General features: G+C 42.0%; 1 pseudogene; it reads right to left on the bottom strand.

The window, feature by feature from the left end:
• Positions 1-4,915: 4,915 nt before the first annotated feature.
• LOC124791169 lies at positions 4,916-5,033 on the bottom strand (annotated as a pseudogene).
• Between the last annotated feature and the right edge of the window lie 3,339 nt (positions 5,034-8,372).

Genomic DNA, 8,372 nt, shown 5'->3' with positions numbered 1-8,372 from the left:
ATACTAAACAGTCATCTTCTGAACGCCTTGGAAACAGAATGCAATAGCAGTTTGTCAGCAGCAGTGAAAGAGGCAGTTTAATTTAACAAAGACATTCAGAGAGAAGTAAATGACCCTTTGCCTTCTACAGATCTATGTGTTTCATGTGACAGCACATGGATGAAAAGGGGCCTCACCTCCCCATTTTGCATTTGCAGGTGATCTCCAAATATTGCTCTATTTGTGCACGGAGGAAGACGTTAGACAATGAGGAAGAACCTTACTGGACTAGGATTTGTTGCAGGTTGCTTCACCAAGAAGATATTGAAGAAGATACATACCGCGCGTGTTGCACGTTCTGAACTGTCTGTGACGGATATAGCCGAAAGGGCAGGCCAGAAACATCAGATGAAAAGGAAACAGGTACACGAAGAGCAAGAAGACCAAATGTATGGTTATGGTCAACATTAAGGTACTAGTTTACGGTGTAAATCCTTACAAAATCTTTTTCGCACATTTCCCGTAACTTTCATTTTAGTGTATGAGGAACCTTTTCCCCTGAAACATCTGAGATAGAAAAGTGAAATTTTCTGCAGACTTTGTTCAGTGTATAACACAACTTCCTGTGGTACAATTTTTCTAAGTGTATTTGTGTCAATATTATTTAATATTCTGTGAAACTGGAACTACTTTGTTTCATACGCATATTTTTAAAAAATAAATTGTAAGAGTTCTAAAATTGATATTAAAAACTGTTCCACAAATTTGCTTATGTGATAACTAAAATTTACCTACCACAATATGAAAGTTGTAAGTATAGTAATTTTAGTGAAAATATTCCTTGTGTGATAGCATATGTTGAGAAAATTTCCAACAATGTCATAATCAAATTTTTTCTCAAGAAATTTGAAAAAATTCCAGTATGTATATCATAACATAATTACCTCATGTGTAAAATTTGGTTCTATTATCTTTCAAATACCAAAAACTGTGTTAGATTGTGTAAGCACGTCCATTTTCTCCTACGTCCCCCCTTTTGATTTCAACACACAATATCTCAGATGATAGCATTGTGCGATATCTGAAAGCCACTGACCTGTATCTATTTTATGTATTGACTTACGATGTCTCTTACATCTTTTTTATTGCGCAAATATTTGTCAGAACATCGTATTCTGCACAATTATACAGCTTATGAATGCAACATGGATACCTCACATATTGTCATACTTGTGCAGTTATTTAATGGGCAGTCTACTATTTTGTCAGTAACTTTATTTAATGGGTTGATAGTAAGTCATATTAAAAACTGTGCTAATTTAAATGTGGTTCAGTTGCATGTGTTAGCGGACACGACCACTGAAAAGACAAATAAAAGACGTTTTTGTTAAGAAGACTTAAATAATTGTTGAAGTAATATTTAACGACAATTCGCTGTCATTTAATGTGAGCACACTTGTAAAAGAATACTAGATTATTTATTCATGAACAAACCTTTATTTGTAATTATAGTGAATGATCTGAATGCTTCCACATAATTATAACTTTCTTTATTTAAATATTGTTGGAATGTTTTAGTTTGGTTCAGGAAGCGGTCAAGTTGAACCAAATCGTGTCTGTAGAACTACATACTTTTGTTGGGTAAGGCCTTCAGCCAATGGAAAAGCAGACTTTAGTTGGACACTACAGGAGTCAAGTGGAGGATGGGATTTTTCGAACAAAGAGCTCAAAGGAAAGGTTCTGGGCACTTGGACATTCTCTCTGGAATGAGGCAGAGCTGACTGGGATAACATGTGATAGTCATGTAGGAGATAGGCTCTAGGTAGTGAATGGCCACTGCAGTACTCTATTTTGAGAGTTATGAATGTGCTCCAGACTAGGACTCAGAATTTGTTGAAGATGAACAGCCTTTGTTGACTTCATTCTCGTCTTCGGTTACTTAACGTAGAGAACTTGTGCATGGGGGCGGATATTGGCACATACAGAATTAGTTGAATGACGCTGTGTCGGTAGTGTAACTGCAAAGGCCGTCCACCTGTAAGTATTTTTAAGTTTCATTTGTTATACTGTAAAGCAAGTGATACCGTGTTCAACCAGAAAGAAGACTGGTTTAAAAACTGCAGTCCTTTACTAGGTAGGTGTGGCGGTATGTCCTTGACTCTCTCCTACCTTTAAAACTAATTACGCAACCCGCTAGAGGGGAACCTGTATTTCAACATGTACTCCAATACACGGCGCAATTTCAGTTGGCATTTTTGTAAGTGTTAGAAGTGAAAGAAGCGATAAATAACAGAGAAAACCGTAAGACCAATGGGCCATCGAAATCCAAAATTTTAGTTTTGTAGTGTAGAAATTTACTCACTGAGACACCGAAACACATTTCTGTACAAATTATACAATAAGTTATTTATCGGAAAGAAACTACATAAGCCAACGGAACAAGCACTAGTCATAGAATTCGGAACACGGTGTAAACAATGAAATACCGTGGCATTTTACGTTATTCAAGTTACAAATAATTTATTCGTGAATAAAGTTTTTTTTATTAATTATAAGCGAAGTAGAAAATTATAATCCGTTACCATGGTCGTCAACATAAATCTGTTTCATTTGTACTGGGCAAAATATGCCTGAATGTAAGTGAGATTTTTGCTGTAGATTGAATCGAAGCATTATTTCATAATCTTTCATTCGCGGAAATTTAACGTTCCTCTGCTGAATCAATAACGTGAAGTATTCGCTTATCCCTCTATCTTTTGTTACACATAATCGTGCTCACTCGCTTTAGTAATAACTGATGAAGCACAGGTATACAGCATTCACTTACTCCATAGCAAAGACGGAAAATATACAGGTAAAAAGAAATTGTAATTCCAAATGCACTCCAATGCTCGCAAGACCCATTAGTGCCGCTAGTTGTTTCCCAGCTGTGTGACAGGGGCACGTGCCTGTTGTCCTGCACTCTGTGAGAGAACGCCGCGTGATACCAAATGAAACTGTGTGGTGCCGAACGAGGAAACTACTGGGAGTGTGCATCCTCGTGTGCGTGCGAAGCGAGTCATGGGGTTACAGTACTCTAATAAACAGTTCCATATTCAGCTTCGACAGCATTTTCGCGCGTTTTTCTCGGTTTATTTACCCGTTTCTGAGTGTGTCTACAAATGTCAAATTAGAAATTTACTGTATGCTGAAACTGTGGGAAACAGTGGTACATCTAAATGTATCGTACTGTAATAATTGATTTTTAGATTGTCATTTAAATTTTGTGTTTATATGTTGTGCAAATAGGTCAGGAGAGATGCTTCGGGCTCTCTTACTGCATGTATAATACAATTTTCAGAGCCAACTCGTTGACATTTCAAGGAACTAAATTCATTTAGAATTTTTTGTGCACGTTGGATCAGACACATAATATTGTTTTACAGACTCATTGCTATATGTGTGGTACAATATTTAAAAGTAATGCTATTCTTTCTATAAATGAGAGGAATATTTTATATTAGAAAGGAGATAGGTCCATTACAATACTCATAAAAATAATGTCTTTGACGTGATTAGACGCTGGGAATGAACAAAGTATTGTTTTGAGCAGAAATAAATGTGGTATCATTATTTCCGTATCTCAGAAAGACAAAAACAGACGAGGGTGTGATTTAGAAAAATGGTTGAAATGGCTCTGAGCACTATTGGACCTAACATCTGAAGTCATCAGTCCCCTAAAACTTATAACTACTTGCCGGCCAGTGTGGCCGAGGGGTTCTAGGCGCTTCAGTCTGGAACCGCGCGACCACTACGGTCGCAGGTTCGAATCCTGCCTCGGGCATGGATCTGTGTGATGTCCTTAGGTTAGTTAGGTTTAAATAGTTCTAAGTTCTAGGTGACTGATGACCTCATATGTTAAGTCCCATAGTGCTCAGAGCCATTTGAACCATTTTTTTTAGAATTACTTAAACCTAACTAACCTAAGGACAACACACACATCCATGCCCGAGGCAGGATACGAACCTGCGACCGTAGCGGTCGCGCAGTTCCGGAATGAAGCGCCTAGAACCGCTCGGGCACTCCGGCCGGCCTGTGATTTAGAACCGGGCTAAAAATGTGTCGAGTAACTTAAGAGGTTACGATGTGTGAGAGATAAGGATAAACGGAATTACAACGATCGAATGGTAATATACAAATAAATTATGAACAGAATGGCACCAAAAGTGTCTGGCTCGTATCCAAAATCAATGCGTAGCCTTTCTCTTCTTTTCGTTAGCATGAATCCTGTCTAGCACAAGCTTCCTTGTACTATTAGATCTGTCAAATTTATGTTACTTAACTGTACAGTCAGATGCTCTTCCTGTCGTCGCTGTTTTCTGAAGGAGTGAAGTTGTGTGGGCTACCTGTTTGTGAACTGTGGAAACTTCGTTCTGCGTGTAGTCGCATTTTGGCTGTTTGTGTATTGTATTTTCTAAGTCAGAAACCGGAGACCAGTACAGCAGTCACTTAAATGAATGTGGGAAGCAGTGAGGCTGGCTGATTCACCAGCCACGATCGGTAATCATCTGCGCGGATTCTACCCCTGTCGGGCGAACCTTCTTGCCTCGCATGCAAGCGCGCTGTGCGTAACGCTAAACGCGCAAGTCCATAGTCAATGCGCAGTACTGCTGCCAACGTTAGCATTCTGACGTCTCTGACGAGTTTGGATGAAAATTTCAATGTAGCTAGGTCTACACCCATCGGGACCACTTAAGCACACCGTCTTCAGGCTACGAGTGCCCTACTGGGACCATCCGACCGCCGTGTCATCCTCAGTGGATGATGCGGATAGGAGGGGCGTGGGGTCAGCACACCGCTCTCCCGGTCGTAATGATGGTATTCTTGAAGGAAGCCGCTACTATTCGGTCGAGTAGCTCCTCAATTGGCATCACGAGGCTGAGTGCACCCCGAAAAATGGCAACAGCGCATGGCGGCCTGGATGGTCACCCATCCAAGTGCCGACCACGCCCGACAGTGCTTAACTGCGATGATCTCACGGGAACCGGTGTATCCACTGCGGCAAGGCCGTTGCCGTCGGGACCACTTGGCATATCAAATATGTCGACGGGTACACGAAACGTGATTTCTTTCTGCCTCGACTAGGACTATGAAAATTTTTATTATATTTCAATACACTATAAACGACCGAGTATTAACAAAGTAATAGTAGAATTGTTCGATACTGCAAAAACTTTATTTGTATGTTGTTGAAATTGAGCAACCGTAACATTGTGTTACTGGACCATGAACTATAGCAACCTCCGAAAGTCTTATGGCAAATTTAATCTCAGTTTGTCCATTAGTCGCAGAATTTTGTATTTTGTTCTTAGAGGCCATCGTTTCGAAAGCTGACGTTAACAGCTTGGAGAGCGGTTCGGCAGTCTTACATGCCACGGATCAGCGACACATTATGCAGCAGATGAAGCAGCCATATGTCAAAATCAGATACAGCGCAGCTGAATACTTTATAGAAAATCTAGGCCTAGGTTCCTCCGTAATCGATTAATCAATATAAATGTGTAGGGTACTTTTTCTTTTCGCACGATATCGTTTGGTGCCGCAGGGTGGCAGCACCGCTGGGAGAGGCAGTGAAACTAGCGGTGGATCCCAGAGCGAAGGTTGCAGGTTGTGACGTGCGATTTAAGACTGTCGTGGTGGTCACCACTCTCAGTAGTGAGCCGCGAATGAAAGCAGTGTACGTAAATTGAAGGTAATCATAGTTGCCAGTTGCTGCGGACATTACTCGGGATCAGAGGCGACGAGTGAAAATATGTCCCAGACTGGGATTCTAACCCAGAATCTCCTGTTTACTAGGCAGGTCTGTGAACCACTGCGCCATCTGGGATACAGCGTTATCGCAACTGCATGTATAATTATGTAAGTCTGCAGGGTTTCGTGGCCGTTGTCACTGAATTTAAAATCTTCTGGGTTATTAGGCCGCGTCATGTTTCTTCTAAAATGATCGACGTTTCGACCCCTCTACTGAGATCTTCCTCAGGATCTTCTGGTTCCACTACTTCTAGAACACTAGCAGAAGTGGACACCAGAAGATCCGGAGGAAGATATCAGCAGAGGGGTCGAAACGTCGACGATTTTAGAGGAAACATGACGTGGCCTAACAACCCAGAAGATTGTAACTCCAGTGCATGCACAACCTCGGCACACCCCACGTCCAATCCACCTTCCCTTCGAGCGCCACCATCTGCAGCCCCTGTCCAGTGACTCCAGGTTCGCTACTCTGAGATTCCCCACAGAAGGTCGGACGTATTTGTGAATCTGAATTGACGAATGTGGATCCATTGTCCAGCAAGACGAATAAGTTAAATGAATGCGTGATGTCTGTTCTTTCAGACATGTCCGAAAGGGATCAATGCTGCGACCTGCAGCGGAACATTAGGCGGAATCAGCGAAGACGGGCGAAAATGTGTACCGGACTGGGATTCGAAACTGGAATCACCTGATTATTAAAAATATTCAAATGTGTGTGAAATCTTATGGGACTTAACTGCTAAGGTCATCAGTCCCTAAGCTTACACACTACTTAACCTAAATTATCCTAAGGACAAACACACACGCCCATGCCCGTGGGAGGACTCGAACCCCCGCCGGGACCAGCCGCACAGTCCATGACTGCAGCGCCTTAGACCGCTCGACTAATCCCCTGCGTCACCTTCTTATTAGGCAGGTTCTTTAAGCAATGTGATATTCAGGACACAGTGCTATAAGAACTGCGCGGACTATCTCGGTACGACTCATGGTTGATCCACATTCCCACTGAGTATCGCCTATCTGCAGTCCCTGTCCATTGATTCCATGTTCGCCACTCTGAGATTCCCACACGATGTTGGATGTGTTTGTGCATCTGCACCGAGGACAGTAGATCCACTGCCCAGCTAGTCGTATCAATTACATGAATACGTTGTGTCTGTTCTTTGAGATATGTCCCGCTGCAGCTGACATCAGTAATCCCCTTCAATTTACGTACAGTGTTTCACAGACGCGAATTCTGCGTGGTGCCTGTTTTTCTTCTGGACATGTCCGAAAGAACAAGCACTAAGCATCGATATAACTGGAAACAGTGTGTTTGCGGCCCGTGCAGCACTAGGCTTGGGCGGCGGCTACGTGTCGAAAGGCGAGATGGGCTGTCCTCGAGTGCCGATTGTTGTTGGTTGGCCAATGAATATCACCCGCTGGAAAACTTGTTTTGGCACGACGTTTGAACCATTACTTGCGCTTCGAGTTAGGATCTCTGAAGGAACCATGTGTCAGCAGTGGTGGTAGAATAGCTACCTGACGGTCACTTCCAATCTGTGGTCGTAATCTGGTAGCTGTGACCTGTTGATTCCTGAGCTGTACAGCGTAAAGCACCCGCTTGCTAGCAGTCTTGGTTGTTTGGGGGCTGCTACATCTACATCTACATCTACATTTATACTCCGCAAGCCACCCAACGGTGTGTGGCAGAGGGCACTTTACGTGCCACTGTCATTACCTCCCTTTCCTGTTCCAGTCGCGTATGGTTCGCGGGAAGAACGACTGCCGGAAAGCCTCCGTGCGCGCTCGAATCTCTCTAATTTTACATTCGTGATCTCCTCGGAAGGTATAAGTAGGGGGAAGCAATATATTCGATACCTCATCCAGAAACGCACCCTCTCGAAACCTGGAACCTGCTGTTGACCTCATTAATCCTCAGAAATTATGGTGAAATTTTTGTTTTACGACTTATACATCGTTATGTGATTTTCCCGTCTATGTGATCGCCGTCCTGGATGGTCATAAGCGTGTCAGAAGCACAGGAAAGTTAATTAATTAGTTATCATATGCTTTCCTGCCGATTGTTTGATATTAATGTTACGGCTTCAGTGAAACCGCTTGGACAAGTCAGGTCGTGTTAATAACAAGCCCCCTTTAAAATGATTAATGGCTTACAGCCGCCTTTCGAAATGATTAAGTGGTGTGTAATTTAAGTCACTCTTTTGACATAGTAGTTAAAGCCTTTCGTACTGTTATACCTCGTGTGGACGACTCGTCCATTAATCCAAACTTATATGTTCTGTGTATGAATAGTTTGTAAACTTATTTTGACTTGTCGTCCTTTTTCTGTTTTCCGTCGTTACTTAGTTGCTTATAAATTCATGGCGGTATGTTTTGTCTATGCAACTAAATGAAATGCTGTTTTGTTTATTCCCACACGCGTTTCGTTTCTTTTATTTGTGAACCATTTTCAGTAGCCTATAATACATGTTCCTTTTATACATATAATGAATGTATTATGTAGTAGTTTCAATATCTTACGTTTTTTCATGCTTTTCTCTTGTTTTTTCAGGTTAGACTCAACTTCTGTAGGACAAACTTCGTGAGATGCACATTTGCTA

This window comes from Schistocerca piceifrons, chromosome 3 (genome assembly GCF_021461385.2).
Source record: "Schistocerca piceifrons isolate TAMUIC-IGC-003096 chromosome 3, iqSchPice1.1, whole genome shotgun sequence".
In the NCBI taxonomy this organism is placed as follows: domain Eukaryota; kingdom Metazoa; phylum Arthropoda; class Insecta; order Orthoptera; family Acrididae; genus Schistocerca; species Schistocerca piceifrons.
The sequence above is the reverse complement of the archived record's forward strand: the minus strand, read 5'-3'. Positions and strand labels throughout refer to the sequence as shown.